We start from the raw sequence: 14,756 nt of genomic DNA, 5'->3' as shown, positions 1-14,756 counted from the left end.
TTCACACTGCTGTGGTAAACAGGCCAGAAGACCCTCGACTCTCCGCTGCCCTGTCAGAGGAGTTCGAAGCAGCCACCAGTACTCTACCTGCGCAGGTGGATGTAGACGTAGAGTTGGGAGAAGTCCGAGGCTGGCACGAGGCGTCGACATCAGGGGTGTTATCCAATGATGGTAATTCCCTAATTACTTCCCAACGCTGCACGATCAAAGGGAATCTGATGATCGGCTTTGCTCTCCTCAACCCTTCTTGCACCAGTCTTTTAGTAGCCGGCACCCGCTCCCATGCCTTGTACGTGGGCTTTACCTCGCTGGGCATAGCCCTCTCCCTCTTCCTTTGTTATGCAGGTGTGTAGTGCCTTTAGTTTCGTACTTTTCTATGTCTTTTGTTCCCGGCGATACGAGTGTCGACTTAATTCATTACTGAATTGTACACAACCCAAAAAAATAACAAAGTGTAGCATGTTGCAGGTAAACGCATGTCAATGAAGATCCACGGCACCCTTCTGATGGTCTCCACCTCATCCCTTCTTGAAGCGCTATTCATGCTGTCTGTTAGGGCATCACAGTGAAGGTTGGTTTAAAGAAACTCAGACAAACATACCCCAAAAGAAAAAAATAAGCTTCAGAGTGAAGGCAAAAAATGCAAAAGCCGACTTTTCCTTTTTTTCTCTTTGCTTATTTTTCAGTACGCTGCACATACATACATACATATATATATATATATATATATATATATATATATATATATATATATGTATGTATGTATGTATATATGTATATATATATAGAAAGGAAGCAAAGCTGTTGAACTTTGCTTTTTTGAGTCATACACTTAAACTTGCCAATCGATGTTGGTATAACAAACTAAAGCAAAGTCAGCAATAGGTCTACAAAAAGTTCCATAATTAATCGTTAACCAAACTAAACGAAGAACTCTTTTTTCTGCGCCACGGTGTTGCACCGACGCGTGATGCACAAATCTTGATCAAACCTATTTAAAACACAATATCTGGTTTAGTGTGCATCAAGTAACCATCTTTCTAAAGTATCTTTCATTAGCTTTCGCTATTCCAATGTCCACAGCATCCACAGTAACCTTTTCATTGATATCAATGGGTGTTGCACAACCTTTTGCAATATATCAGTTTAAAGTTTTTCAAAAGGTATATGCAGGTTCACTATCACTCCATTGAAAACCGTTTTGATAAAAAAGAATTTTTTGAGGTGACTGTACCATGCTCGAGTGGCTTTTTTGAATGTACAAAGAGACTTTTATAATTTATAAACCTTTTCTTCGTTTCCTTTAATGATGTATCCAAGTAGTTGGTCAACATATGCCTTTCATTTAAATAACTAAAAAATTTTCCATTTGAATTGGGCTGCAATTGAAGGAACCATATTTATTGTGCCAAATCTTGCAACAAATAAAAAACCTCCAATGAAATTAGTGCCATATTTTTATGCAAAACATCTAGCTATCAATCTTGCTTCACATTTTTTCACTTTTTCTTTAGCATCATGCATAAAACCTATCGACCCATTAGTGGCAAAGTGGAAAGCTCCCATGTGTCATTTCCTTTCAATAACATGCATCTCTTTCTCACTGCATTTATCCAATTTTTGTCTACACATGCTTCAACGTAAGTTAATAGTTTTATAATAAGAAAAGCAAAGACACACTTAGCATGCCTTTCTTGGATGAGTGTCATCACCAAGTGTACACTCTATGTCTTCAGTAGTTGGGTCTTTAGTTTGAATGTTCATCTCCCCCATTTGATTTTTTTGATGAAGCTGCTTCATCAAGATGGTTTAGTTGAATTTCATCTTCATCAATTTGTAGTATCTCAGTTTCATCTTTTACCCATTTATAACAAGATTTTTCATAAAAATAGCATCTCTTCTTATAGTTGGTTTTTTAGTAGTAGGATTATCAAGATGGTGATGACCTTTAGCTAGCATCAATACTATAGCCAATAAAGATTCATTTATACCCCATATGTCATAGGTTACAATTAAGATCAACTTTTGCAATAAAAGCAAAATCACCTATATAGATGATTTTAAAAGCAATTTTTTTAATTTGAATAATACCACTTCCATTTCCAATTTCACAAGCATCATTTCAAATAGAAGAGTGTAGGTTTTTTGGATCAATTGCTCCACAATAAATAAATTTTCTGCTAACCCCTAGAACATAGTACACATCATGATATTAACTATTCAATTTGCAATTTACACTTACTTTTTCGTTGTCTCCAGGCCACATATCAAGCTTTACAGCCTCATGAATATTTTTGAATACAACAGTCATATGGTTACTATAACCACTATCTACAAACTATATATATTTTACACTTTCAACTTTTAAAACTCATAGATGTACATAAGACAAAAAAAAAATAATTTGTTGAACTAAACTAGCTTATTGCTTTGTCTTTTCAAAACATTTGGCTTCGATATGACAAACTTCTTGCAAACATGAAACTACTTTCCTCTAAAATGTTGATTTCAACTACATTTTCTGCTATGTCATAACTTTTGAAAAGCACCACAAGATCTTCCCAGTCCTCTACCATGCCTTTGAGTGGTTCCTCTAAAGGCTTCTTGTCCTTGACTTTTTCCTTTGTTCTTTTGATCACTGCTTCCATTCGTTTCTTTTGAAATATCTAATATTGTTTGAAAGGCTTTTGTTGTTCACCTATTTATATGTTGCTCATGAGCTAGAAGAGACCCTGTTAATTCATCATTAAAGTACATAGACAAATCCTTGGATTCTTCTATTGCAATATGAACATGTTCAGATTTAGAGGGGAGACTTCTCAAGACTTTTTCAACTACCTTTTTGCAAATTTATAACCTCACCAACAGTCTTCGTTTGTTTCACAATAATAAAGGGCCTAGATTAAAAAGTTTTGAACTCACCATTTTCTTGAAAAACTTCTAGACTCTCTTCGTAAAAGTTTGAAGTTGAACTGTGATTAATCTTTTCATCCTCATGAAGTTTCAAAAGTAACAAAGGTTGTTTGGACTTTGTAGCACTAACAATAGTTTTAAAAATCACATCAGACACAACCTACTATAATACCAAAAATGCCTTCGCATCCATTCTTAGCACCAGTTTTTTTTTTTTTTTTGTTGACTTGTCTGCTGCATTTTTTTGTTTGGTATCTTCATAACCATTGCTTTTAATACTCCAAAATTTATAATTGTTACAATTAAAAAATAGGCACTAATGAAAGGGTAAGTTCAGAGTATTATATTTTTTTCCCATCCCAGTTTATACCCTTTCACAAATTCTTTTTCTTGATGGTTCCTGAAATTAGAGGAGCTCCTTGCTTTAGCAACCCTCCATAATGACCTGTGATGCCCATGTAACTTGGCAATAATACCACAATTTGAAGGTTGGTTTTACAATCCTCACACAAACATGAAACCAATGAAATGAAAACTCACCTTTTTTTTTGCTTACTTTTCTATACATGTAATTCATATTTAAAAAAGAAAAAAGCAAAAAAAAAAACTACCACACAACCACTATGTGATTTTGAAACTCTACTAAAAAACAACCCAAAAAAAACATGAACCTTGTTTTCTAGGACATGCACACCTAAAGTTCTCCTATTCTTATGCCAAAAGCAGTAAACCAGAAGCTACTTGAAACTTCCATGTCCACCACGTTGGGTACCAACATCAGTTCTTTTAATCTACATAAAAACAAGACCAACATGTCCCTAGGGATTTCATATTAAGGTAATGGTTGAATGTTTTCATGATTTTTGTCACATTTTACACAATTAGATGTTTTAAACAAAGTAGAAATCTGACACTTATTATTTACAACTTGACAACCTTTTAATTAGGGTCCAAAAAATGTCCTAACCTTTCATAGAGAACGGTAGTTGTTACTTTAATGTGCATGGTAGAGAAACCCTGCTTATGTTCTCATTAATTATATTTGCCTCCCTCTCTTGCGTGTTGTACATTTTTGGCACTTCATGGTCACGAATAACCCTGATTATGTTTTCATGTAAAGAAACAATATATTTCAATTGACTAAATCAGTCTCATCTGTCTGCCACATTCACAAATTTCAGCAATCAAAATGCCCCTACCTCCAGACTTCATCCCATGAAAAAGGATTGCCATCTTCCTCTACATCATGCACGTTGGTATGGGGCTTATACATATTCATGTAGTAAGGGAAATGGGGGAGATAAAGGGCATCAAAATATGTCGGATTCATAGGATTGGGATGTTGGGAAACCTCTATCACTGGACACTTTTTGATACCCTACTGTTGAGGAGAAAGATTTAGTGATTTCAGATATCACAAGATAATTGAGAGCAATGGTTTGGTCCCCTTTGCTAGAGGGATTCAGGATTTTGAGATTCTAAGGGTAATTGCATGGTCATGTAACCTAAGACGTTCATTTTTTGTTTGCCAGCATTTGCTTGCCCATTGGTCAAACAAACATTGAAAAATGGTTGAATTCATCCTAGAAAAGCCTCATAGAAAGACTTATCTGTTACTTGAAGATACAAAGTAATATGACTGATGTGACAAAACACCAAATGACAAGGAAGATTGAAAGTCTAAGGAGTTTAATACAAAGCAACTGGTCAATGTATAGGAGGCATGTGATCAAACATATCCATGGACAAGAGAAATTTAACATATCCATGGACAAGAGAAATTTACATCAAAACCAATGACATCCAACTACCATAATTCCTTGCTTTTCCTATTTTTCATCGTCGATAAGCACAAGTAAAACCAAGCAATCTGATCCTATATCGTCCTCTTCTCAACTGGATAGTCACAGTTCTCCTCAAAAAGATAGCCACAGTCTATCAAACTCTCTAGTTCCTACAACCCAAAGTCCTAGCCTTGAATCTCCAACTAAGGTGGGCATTAATTTTTAGTAGACCTAAACTCTCCCACTTAATTATCTCCTACTATTGAGTCTAGTTGTATACACCATATGATTGCACAATGAATTCAATGGTACACTATACCCTCGTTTATTTCAAATTGTAATCCAAGATATTGAGAATCAACTCATGCTAATCTTAGACTCATATGAACCAATAGACTATTTTCAGTCAAATCTTTATGTTGAATAGCAACAGGCTATGCAACAAGAAATGGATGTATTTGTCAAAAATAAAAGATGGTCACTTGTACCATCAGAGAATATCTCAAACATCATCATGCAAGTGGATTTATAAAATAAAGGGAAATGTTGATAGCGCTATAACTAGATTTGAGGCTGGGTTAGTCACTAAGGGTGTCACTTGCAAAAGGGGATAAAGTACTCTAAGACGTTTTATCTTGTTACTAACCAATCTCACTAAGAATTACTAACCAATCTCACTAAGAATTGTTGACTACCCTAAATAAAAGATAGCCTATACACTTATGTAGTATCAATCATGCTTTTTTTACATGGAGAGTTAAAAGGTGATGTTTACATGATGCAGCCACATTCCATACATAACTTTAACAAAGCTGTACATGATTTAAAGGACATGGCTCAGGCATGGTTTGATAGACTCTAAGGTTATTTACTTGGTCATGATTTTGAAGAATGTAAGTTTGATTCATCATTATTTAATTTACATCAAAAAATATAGGAATGGCTAGCATTGGATTATGTAGCTAATACATAGTCACAAGTAGCAACAAGAAGGCTATAATTAAACTTACTAAAAGTTTTTCTCAAGAATTTTCCATCAAGGATTTGTGCATTCTAAATTTCCTTTCAAGCATTGAATTAGTTTATGATAATATTTGCATTGTGTTGTCATAAAGGAAATATATAAAAGATCTTCTCACAAAGAATTGCTTTAGTTGAGAAAATCCTATCAATACTTCAAGATTCTACTTTACGCAAGACTACCATTGGATGTTTACAATGCATTTTGTTCACCAAGCTGGACATGACATATGCAATAACAAAACATGTTTGTTCATAGAAAATTCCACTCATGATAATTGAGGACATATTTCAAAAATACATAATCTTAACCTACATGCGTTCTTTGAAGCAAATTGGCTAGGATATCTGAAGTTAAACTCAAGGATATCTCTTACCTATCTACACAATAATATAATCTCATGGAAGACAAGAAAACAACCAACAATGGCCAAGTAAAGCATGTTGACAAATATAAGGTTGTTCCATATCAATTTATGAATCATTAGATTCATATGTCTAGTAAAAGCATACAACTTGAGATATTGTTGATGTTGATTTTATTATTGGGGTTGTCCAATTTGTTATTTTTGTGTGCCTGCAGTTGATTGGTAAGTAAAAGTAAAATGTGGTTATAAGTATGCCAATAGTAACAACAATTGCATGCATATGCATAGATGTTTATGAATATTGTTGCAATAAATATTTGGTACTATTAAATGTTTCATCACCTATATGTATCGTTGATATTGAAGCTGTGAATTTTGAGTCACTCCACTTCGTGTAGTAGTGATGTAGGATGACTTTGGAATTGCTTCATTATAAGCTGGAATAAAGCAAATGTAGACATTGTACTGATAGCTTTTTCAAATTCTCAACACATTTTCCATTTTCGGTGATTGCAAATAGAATACTTAGCAATGCAGCTGCTACATTGCTGAGATGGTTTGATGATGCCCAAATTGGTACAAGATATGTCAAAAGCTTTAATAACTATGAAAAATTTTATGTCTTCTGATTGTGTTTTAAGTTTTGGCTTTGTTGACTTGATTTTATATATTGTCTTAGTGGTTTGTTATTAATAGTTTGTAATAACATCTAATAGTTATAAAGTCATGGATGTTGAAAGATTATTTGTGTGTGCTATGTCTTTAGTTTTCTTGACGATATGGCACATGTACTTTGGCAGTTAAGTGTTTGAAATAAATATTGCTCAAAGAAGGCCAGAAGACTGATGGTTTCATATGTCTAAATTTTTTCTTGTTTATCCTATGCATATTTCACACTGCAACTATTCAATTAGCCAATTTGTGAAAGGGAAAAAAAGAACTATGCTTTTGACCTATGAAATATGAAGTGTTCAGATATGCTATTTAAACCAAGCAATTCCGAAAAAGTGGCTGCTACTTAATTGTTGGATGCTATTTAAATCCAACAATGAAACATCTACACAATGACACCATCATCTCTACAACAAGAAATACATTAATCTTATTTTGAAACAACTTGTAAAGAATCTATAGGAGGATTAAAAATGAGATTTACTCAATAAGATGATGAAAATGAGCTACAGATCAATGAGGATCCAGTGGTTCGTGTCCAATCCTACAAGAAGGATAGTTAACCAACCTTTTGATTTTTCTGTTCAAAAGGTGAAGCACTAAAAGATGGTACATTGGAAAAAATACAAGAAAGTAATTAATTTTAGAGAGTGGATATCAAAATTTTAAACACAATATGTTTTGGTAAAAATTTTGATGTTTGTGATAGACTTGTAATTTACCATGTTCTAATTTATGGAATAAATTAAATTATCCTTTCTGGACCATGGGGCGTTCCATCAAAAATTTGATTGTCCAGTTTTGGTTTGCTGTTTTGAAATTACATTTGTAACACGTTCTTAACTAGAATATCCAACAATCTGGAAGTCTCTCTCTCTCTCCCCCATTTCTCTCTCCCTCTCTCTCTCTCTCTCCCCACCAACTAGTGTTGTAAAAAATGGTTTATTAATTGAATTGGCAAGGATGCAAATGACTCATGACCGATTTAGTTGAATCAGTTGTGAATCTGCAAAAATATTATTAAAGTCATTGCAAGAATAAGAAAATGCATAGAAATTAATTAAAAACAAAAGATTATCTTAAATTCTTATGTTAAAATAGTGAAAAGTTGACATGTGAATTCTTGAGTTGGATATGGACTTGACTCTGTCTGCCGCCAATCACTTGGCAATTTGGGCCAATTGATCTAAGGTTTAACATCCAACTCTTATTTGAGTTATTAATCGCTTCACATAACCTCAAACAAGAAGGAAAAATCAATTTAGCAAGAACATTTAACAGCTGATGTGAAACAATATTGTTCACTTTCATGTTTATGATTTTTCAAATATCTCTAATTTTACAAAAAAAAGAGAAAAAAGAATTGTAATAGTTGCAAAGAAAATTAGCAAACATGGGTTTGTCAAGTCTAATGTTCAGGTATGTAGAAGCCACATAAAGAAGGCTGGCCCCCTTCCCCCTGCTTGTCCTTGGGGTCTAAGGTTGCTAGAAGATCTAGGTAAACCTACAATACACCCATCAAACAGAGAGTACTGTTCAGGGAGTAGCAGCCACCAGATTTGAATAAACGACATGTTGTTAGTCTGCCCGCCAGCCCAACCAACTGTGCTGTCTCTTGGATGTTAGATATTGTCATGTATATGACTATCAGTTTTAGTTGAAATCAATTCCTAATAGTGCTTTTACTTTTTTTCTTTTAATTTTTCAGTACATGCATAATCTGTTACAAACTTAAGACAAACTAATTACCCTATTAACCTTTATCTAAAGAAAGAAAATAAAATAATTAATTATATAATTTATTAAAGGTAACATTTTGGCAAAGAAAAAGAAAACCTATACAAATTTACAACTGTACACCCCTTTATTCTTTCTTCTGTGAGAATGATCAGGTTTACTTCTATAAGTTGGATCAAACTCATGATGCATGCTTTGCACATTTTAAGAGCTCTTCCTCTAAAGATTTGTCATCTGGTTGGCTTTTAGATAGTCTTTTGCAAGGAGAAAGTGTCTCAGATGAGGAGAATTCTTTTCCTTCAACCCATTATCACATGCAAAAATTCAGTGGGCTATTTTGGAGGCAAACTCTAATGTTGCCCCATGCCCTGATGGATTACCAAATATTTCTTTCAACAATTGTAGGATATTATGGAGGCTAAGGTATCTTGTGTCATGAGAGATTTTTTGGAAAAGGGAGGATGGTCAGGATTATTTGTCGGAATTGTATAGTATTGATTCCTAGGAAGGGAAATGCTGTTCATATTACTGATTTTTCGATATCTTTAGAACATCTTTAAGTTTATTCCAATTAATGCCATGAAGTTGAGAATGAGAGAAATTTTCAGGAATTATTATGAATAATCAGGAGGCTTTGCTTATGAATAGAAGCATTTGCCCTTGTCTTTGTTGACCCACAAAATGATATATTCAATGTTAAAGCCATATGAACAAGTTAATTGATATTTTCTTCCTGCAGCAACGTCATTTCAGTACTGTTTGGATTGAGACAATTATGGTGTGCTTTTGCAATGCTTCTTGTTCTATGTTGTCGAGTGGAAGAGAGGAAGATTTCATGTATAGTGAATGTCGATTAAGGCAGCAGAATCCCCTTTCTCCCCTTTTATTTTCGACAGTGATGGAAATTTTGAACAGCAGACTTCAAAAAGGATTTTTTTTTCTATTTTTTTTATGGGAACTATTAAAGTGCTGAGGCTGTGACATGGGTTAGAAAGTAGGGATGCAAGAATGCCATCCTGGCCACCCTGGTCGGCTGGGCCATGCCTAGGTCAGTATGGATGGATCTTTTTGCCATTTTGGCTAGCCAAGGGTGGATTAGCCGGACCAAATAGGTCAAATATGACCTTTAACACGGTTAGCACATACTTTTTTGAGCTTATAAAAAAACCAAAAAGACCTTTGGTGCCAAACATTGACCTTTTATTGGCCAACTGAAAGAATCAGCTGACTTAGAAATTTAAAAAATCAAATTTATATATTGATACAAACATCATACTTAATTTTTAATAGGCACTAAATTGGGCAGAGATAATTTGTTTATATATATGTTTGTTTTTTAAAGGAAGGACTTGTAGGCACCTGCACATGGCAGGAAATATACGGCATTATCAAACTTAGTTTATGAATTGAAACCATCGTATGTAACTCTGGTTGATAAGTTCAGACTGAAAGGAAGGAGGCAAACAGCTAAGGAAAAGTCAACAACTAGATTTTGACAAACTAATGAAAGTTAAAGTTGCTCGAGTGGTGCATATGTCAGCTTGATCTCGGAGTGACTAGTTAACATATGTAATTCTATTTTTGACTTGGAACAAAATTATAACTGCGCTCGGCTTAATTAGTTTCCAAATTTCAATTTTAATTTGCACATGCCAAGCCATTGCTTGCATGTCACCTTAGACATTTTTCATTGCTTCATAAGCTTTATAATTTGGGTCCTTCCTTCATGGACATTTATCTGTGAAAGCCCGTTCTTTGGTCCCTAATTTCCTTCGATTGGAAGTAAATTCAGCACTAGTAGGATAGAAGGCATGCCTTGCGTGTTACAGCCTGAACCAGCAAACCTTAGGATATAATGTATATTCTCGTTATTTTCGTCAAGAGGTGCCTATTTAGATGCAAAAAATACATGGAAAGCTATACAGGGTAATATTAAATGAAAAACTATATGGGGTACCTAGCTATAGTAGAGCATAAATCTAAACTTGAGAGCTTGAGTGGAGCTCGAGTTGACTCGAGCACTAAAGGAATGCAGAGTTAATTTAAATGAAAATTTACCTGGCCCTTCCTTTCCCTTTTGATTTTGATGATGATCAGCAACGTTGTCCAAGAATTAACAGCCTTATGTATGCCTTTGGGGAAAAGCCCATTTGGTGGCCAGCAGTCGAATTGGCATGCAAAGAAAATTCCGCTAGCTGCATGCCAGGAAACGACTGAAAATGAAACTCGGGAGATGCACATTTATATATTAACTGAGAAGACAATCGACCTTTTTTGTTTTTTCCTTTCCCTTTTTGAGGGCCATCTTGGCGGAAGGCCTCCTGTTGGGATTTCTCTTCCTCTATGCTAAAGACTAATTTTCAGGTTATAAATAATTCTTTCCTAATTTTGAGCGCCAACGGAGGAGAGTAGCAGATGAGTGTCTGTAGATCATAAGAAGATGCATGAACTGGCAAAAGAAAGAGCCAGCTGGGTGGGTGGGTGCCCTCTGGAATACTGGAAACGACAGAACCAGCAGCTGGCAACCTTCTACAGATTACCGATTCATGTATATTTGGGAAAGAAACCGTGTGGATCTCTGGCTGGGAAGCGTACCTTCAAATATCTGACCTTCAAAGGGCCGAGTTTCAGAAATTTCCCCTTGTTTTGCACCGACCGATCTGCGCCCCTCCCTTGACGGCAAACACAACCAGGCCGTAGAGTGTACGTGAAGCAACAAAGCGGACATGTTCAATTTTTTTTAGAGAGAGAGAGAGAGAGATGTCTGACTTAATGAAAATATGTTAAAGAAAAAACAAGCATCGCTGCTAGAGCCACCCTATATAGACCGTCATTACTTCATAAACTAGCAGCAACGTCAATATAATGACACCTTTTTTTCTGATATTTTTGTGAAAATTTTAGTCATCTGAGAAAATGTTCCACATTCAATAGGATTGAATTGTCATATATACATATATATATATATATACACCAACTTCCTTGTCATTTAAACTAAGGTTGCGTAAACAATATTACTCTTTATTAGCAGCATTAAACTTCCAGTGAAATCATGTCAACGTTCACATAAACTTCCTGTTTATTTAATATCAAAATTTTATATCGCTGCTTTTGGTTAAGTCTTTTGCCAAAATATTCGTGTTTTATCACAGCAGTCGAACGTTATCACGGTCGTAGCTTCAAAACCCACAATGATGGTGGCAACTTTTATGTATATCTCGAACCAGCAACTGGCAACCAACTATTTATCTCTCTCTCTCTCTCTCTATATATATATATATATATATATGTATACATGTTCAATTTTGTTGAGAGAAAGTGAGAGACTTGGAAGACACGAAGAGAGTAAATGATTGAGATAGAGAGCTGACTAAATGAAAAATAAAAGGAAACGAGGGACAAATATATATATATATATATATCATGGTTGTTGGGGCGATGATACTCAGTTCAGAACTTTTTTGGGCCAATAAGAGGGCAGTCAATTTGGCAGCTAGGGCCACCCTATATCCTATGTAAGGGTCACGTATCAGACTGCCAATTGGAGCCTATTTGAGTCGAAGAATTATTCAACATAGAAATAGAAATGGAGAGCAAGCTCTCTACACCACCCTATGTACATAAGGAGCGTACGTTAGTGGGTGGACCCCATTATCAATATATGAACTTTCAGTATGAACCTCTGTGATAGAGAAAGTACTGTGTAAATTATTTTCTCAATTGAACTTAGCAATGAATTATTAATTCATGTTTTGTTGCACGTATGCACTTAGTTGACTTTCTAAAAAACAAGACCTTGATATATCATTTTTTGTCCGAAAATTTAATTTTTCCTTCATATTTTGTAACATAAATGTCTGTCACCTTTAGACGCATGACCTCTAAAGCTCAGGTCTTCAATACCTAGGTAATACACATCTCTTCAGTTTAGCCCGTTGGGGGTTTTGCTAACCCTACGTAGCTCGTAAAGTAGAGCATGTATTGCTACCTCATCTTTGATTATCACATTATAAAGGGATGAACCGCAGACCCTCCAGATTTCACCACTAGCAAAAAAATATACTTGAGTGGGGAAAATTGGTCGTGTTTGATTTTAACTTTTTTAGATTCCCCAATCAAATAATTAGATTGGATGATATTCCAAACCAAGTTTCCCGGCTCTCAAACATTCATTTTACAAAAAATAAGTTCATTATGAGGGAAAACTGAAAAGAGTGCTGCTTTTTTCAACCAAATGATGCCCCGTTCTCTCCTATACCTTGGCAGTGAGATACAACATGCTAGCTAGAGGCATTTTTGCCTCGGCATTAGCCTTCTTTTTTAAATTGAAAAACACGATGCTTGATTATGTGTCCAGCGTCTATCATGGAAGCAAGAAGAACATACAGTGATTTCTTTTCTTGTAGTTTTCTTGTGCATTCATTATTGAGAATAATTTATGCTATTCTCTGCAGGAAAAACAACACATATTGATGTGGTTGTATTGTCTCTTTGAAATATATATATATCTCTCTTGCCCATGGTTTTTTACCCCATTATTAGGGGTTTTCCCACGTAAATTGGTGTCTCTTGTTTTCTGCATTATCTAGCATATATTTTGATGTATATTGCTGCAATATTGGTGTTGGAAACTCGATTTTGTGCTCGCAACTGAGTGATTCCGATTTTCAACAGTCTTATGCAATCCCTCTTATGAAATTAGCTTATTTGGATGGCTATGTTGATGCTACAGCTGTTGTTAGTTGCGTAATTATTGGATATATGCATGCTTGAAGTTTGAAAACTTTTTTGACAGCATTGAGAGTTGTTTTTCTCTGGTTTTTGTCTTCTTAAGCATTCTTTTTGGGGGAAAACACCTATAACACAGAGTTAATTTAAAAGGAAATTTACCTGGCTCTTCCTTTTCTTTTGATGATGATCAGCAACGTTGTCCATGGATTAACCATCTTCATTTTGTCTACATGTCCATCAAACGATCAGATATCACATCCCTATATATATCTTTGGGGAATGACCACTTGGTGAACAGCAGTCAAATTGGCATGAAAAGAAGATTCCACTAGCTGCATGACAGGGTACGACCGAAAATGAAACTCAGGACATGAACATTTATATACGAACCGGGAAGACGATTGACCTTTTATGTTTTTCCTTTCCCTTTTTGAGGGCCATCTTGGCCTTGCGGTGTTTGCCATGGGAAGGCCTTCTGTCGCGATTTCTCTTCCTCTATCATGCAGACTTATTTTCAGGCTACAAAGAATTATTTCCTAATTTCAAGAGGTAAAGGAGATCTAGCTAGTAGCAACTGAGTGCATGTATAGCATAAGATGCAAGAGCTGGTAAAGGAATAAGCTAACAGAGTGGGTGGCTACATGGCTGGCGCCGGACCGCCACCCCCTTTTGCCACCAAACTGCATCCTCTGCAAATTGTGGCCAACTTAATTTTATGTATCTCGAACCAGCAACTGTCAAACTTCTTGTTACTTGGGGTGAAATTAATGGAGGGGAAGGAGTCTCAGATTGCTGATTCATGGATATATGGGAAAGAAATTGTGTGGATAAATAAGTAGCCGGGAAGCATACATACCTTCAAATATCTGAGCTTCAAAGACCTGAGTCCCCTCTACATCCACCGATCTGCTAACACCGCCCTTGCCTAGATGGCAAACACAAGAAACAAACAACCAAGCCGTGTTTCGAGGACGGTGAATGAGAGATTACTTTACTTCGGGAGAAAAGAGAAAGAAAGAACTGACTAAATGAAAATATAAACCTCATTATATACCTTACATCCATGTATTTAATTTATAAGTCATTTTAAGAATGACAAAAAAAAAATTGATTGTTACAAAAAGAAGCTTTTAGTAGGCATAAAAACTAAAACTATAAAAAAAAATTGCAGATTAGATAAAGCTAAAATTTGTCAGCATATCATTTTGACCAATATATCCCTTTACGCAGTCAAAAAGCATTTTCATTTTTTTGTCTCGCTTATAGCATTATCTCACTATCTCATAAAGATTTTATTATTTTATAAACATGTTCTCATACTTATGTTTAGTGTTATCTCATACATCTGCCTGATATCTCATTATCTTATAAATATTTTATTATCTAATAAACATTATCTCATACTTATGTTTAGTGTTATCTCATGCATCTATACTTTATTTCATTATCTCATTAATTTTTTGTTATCTCATTAGCGTTATCTTACACTTATGTCTGACGTTATCTCATACATCTGTTCGTTCGTTATCTC

This window comes from Nymphaea colorata, unplaced genomic scaffold (assembly GCF_008831285.2).
Source record: "Nymphaea colorata isolate Beijing-Zhang1983 unplaced genomic scaffold, ASM883128v2 scaffold0001, whole genome shotgun sequence".
NCBI lineage: Eukaryota > Viridiplantae > Streptophyta > Magnoliopsida > Nymphaeales > Nymphaeaceae > Nymphaea > Nymphaea colorata.
The sequence above is the reverse complement of the archived record's forward strand: the minus strand, read 5'-3'. Positions refer to the sequence as shown.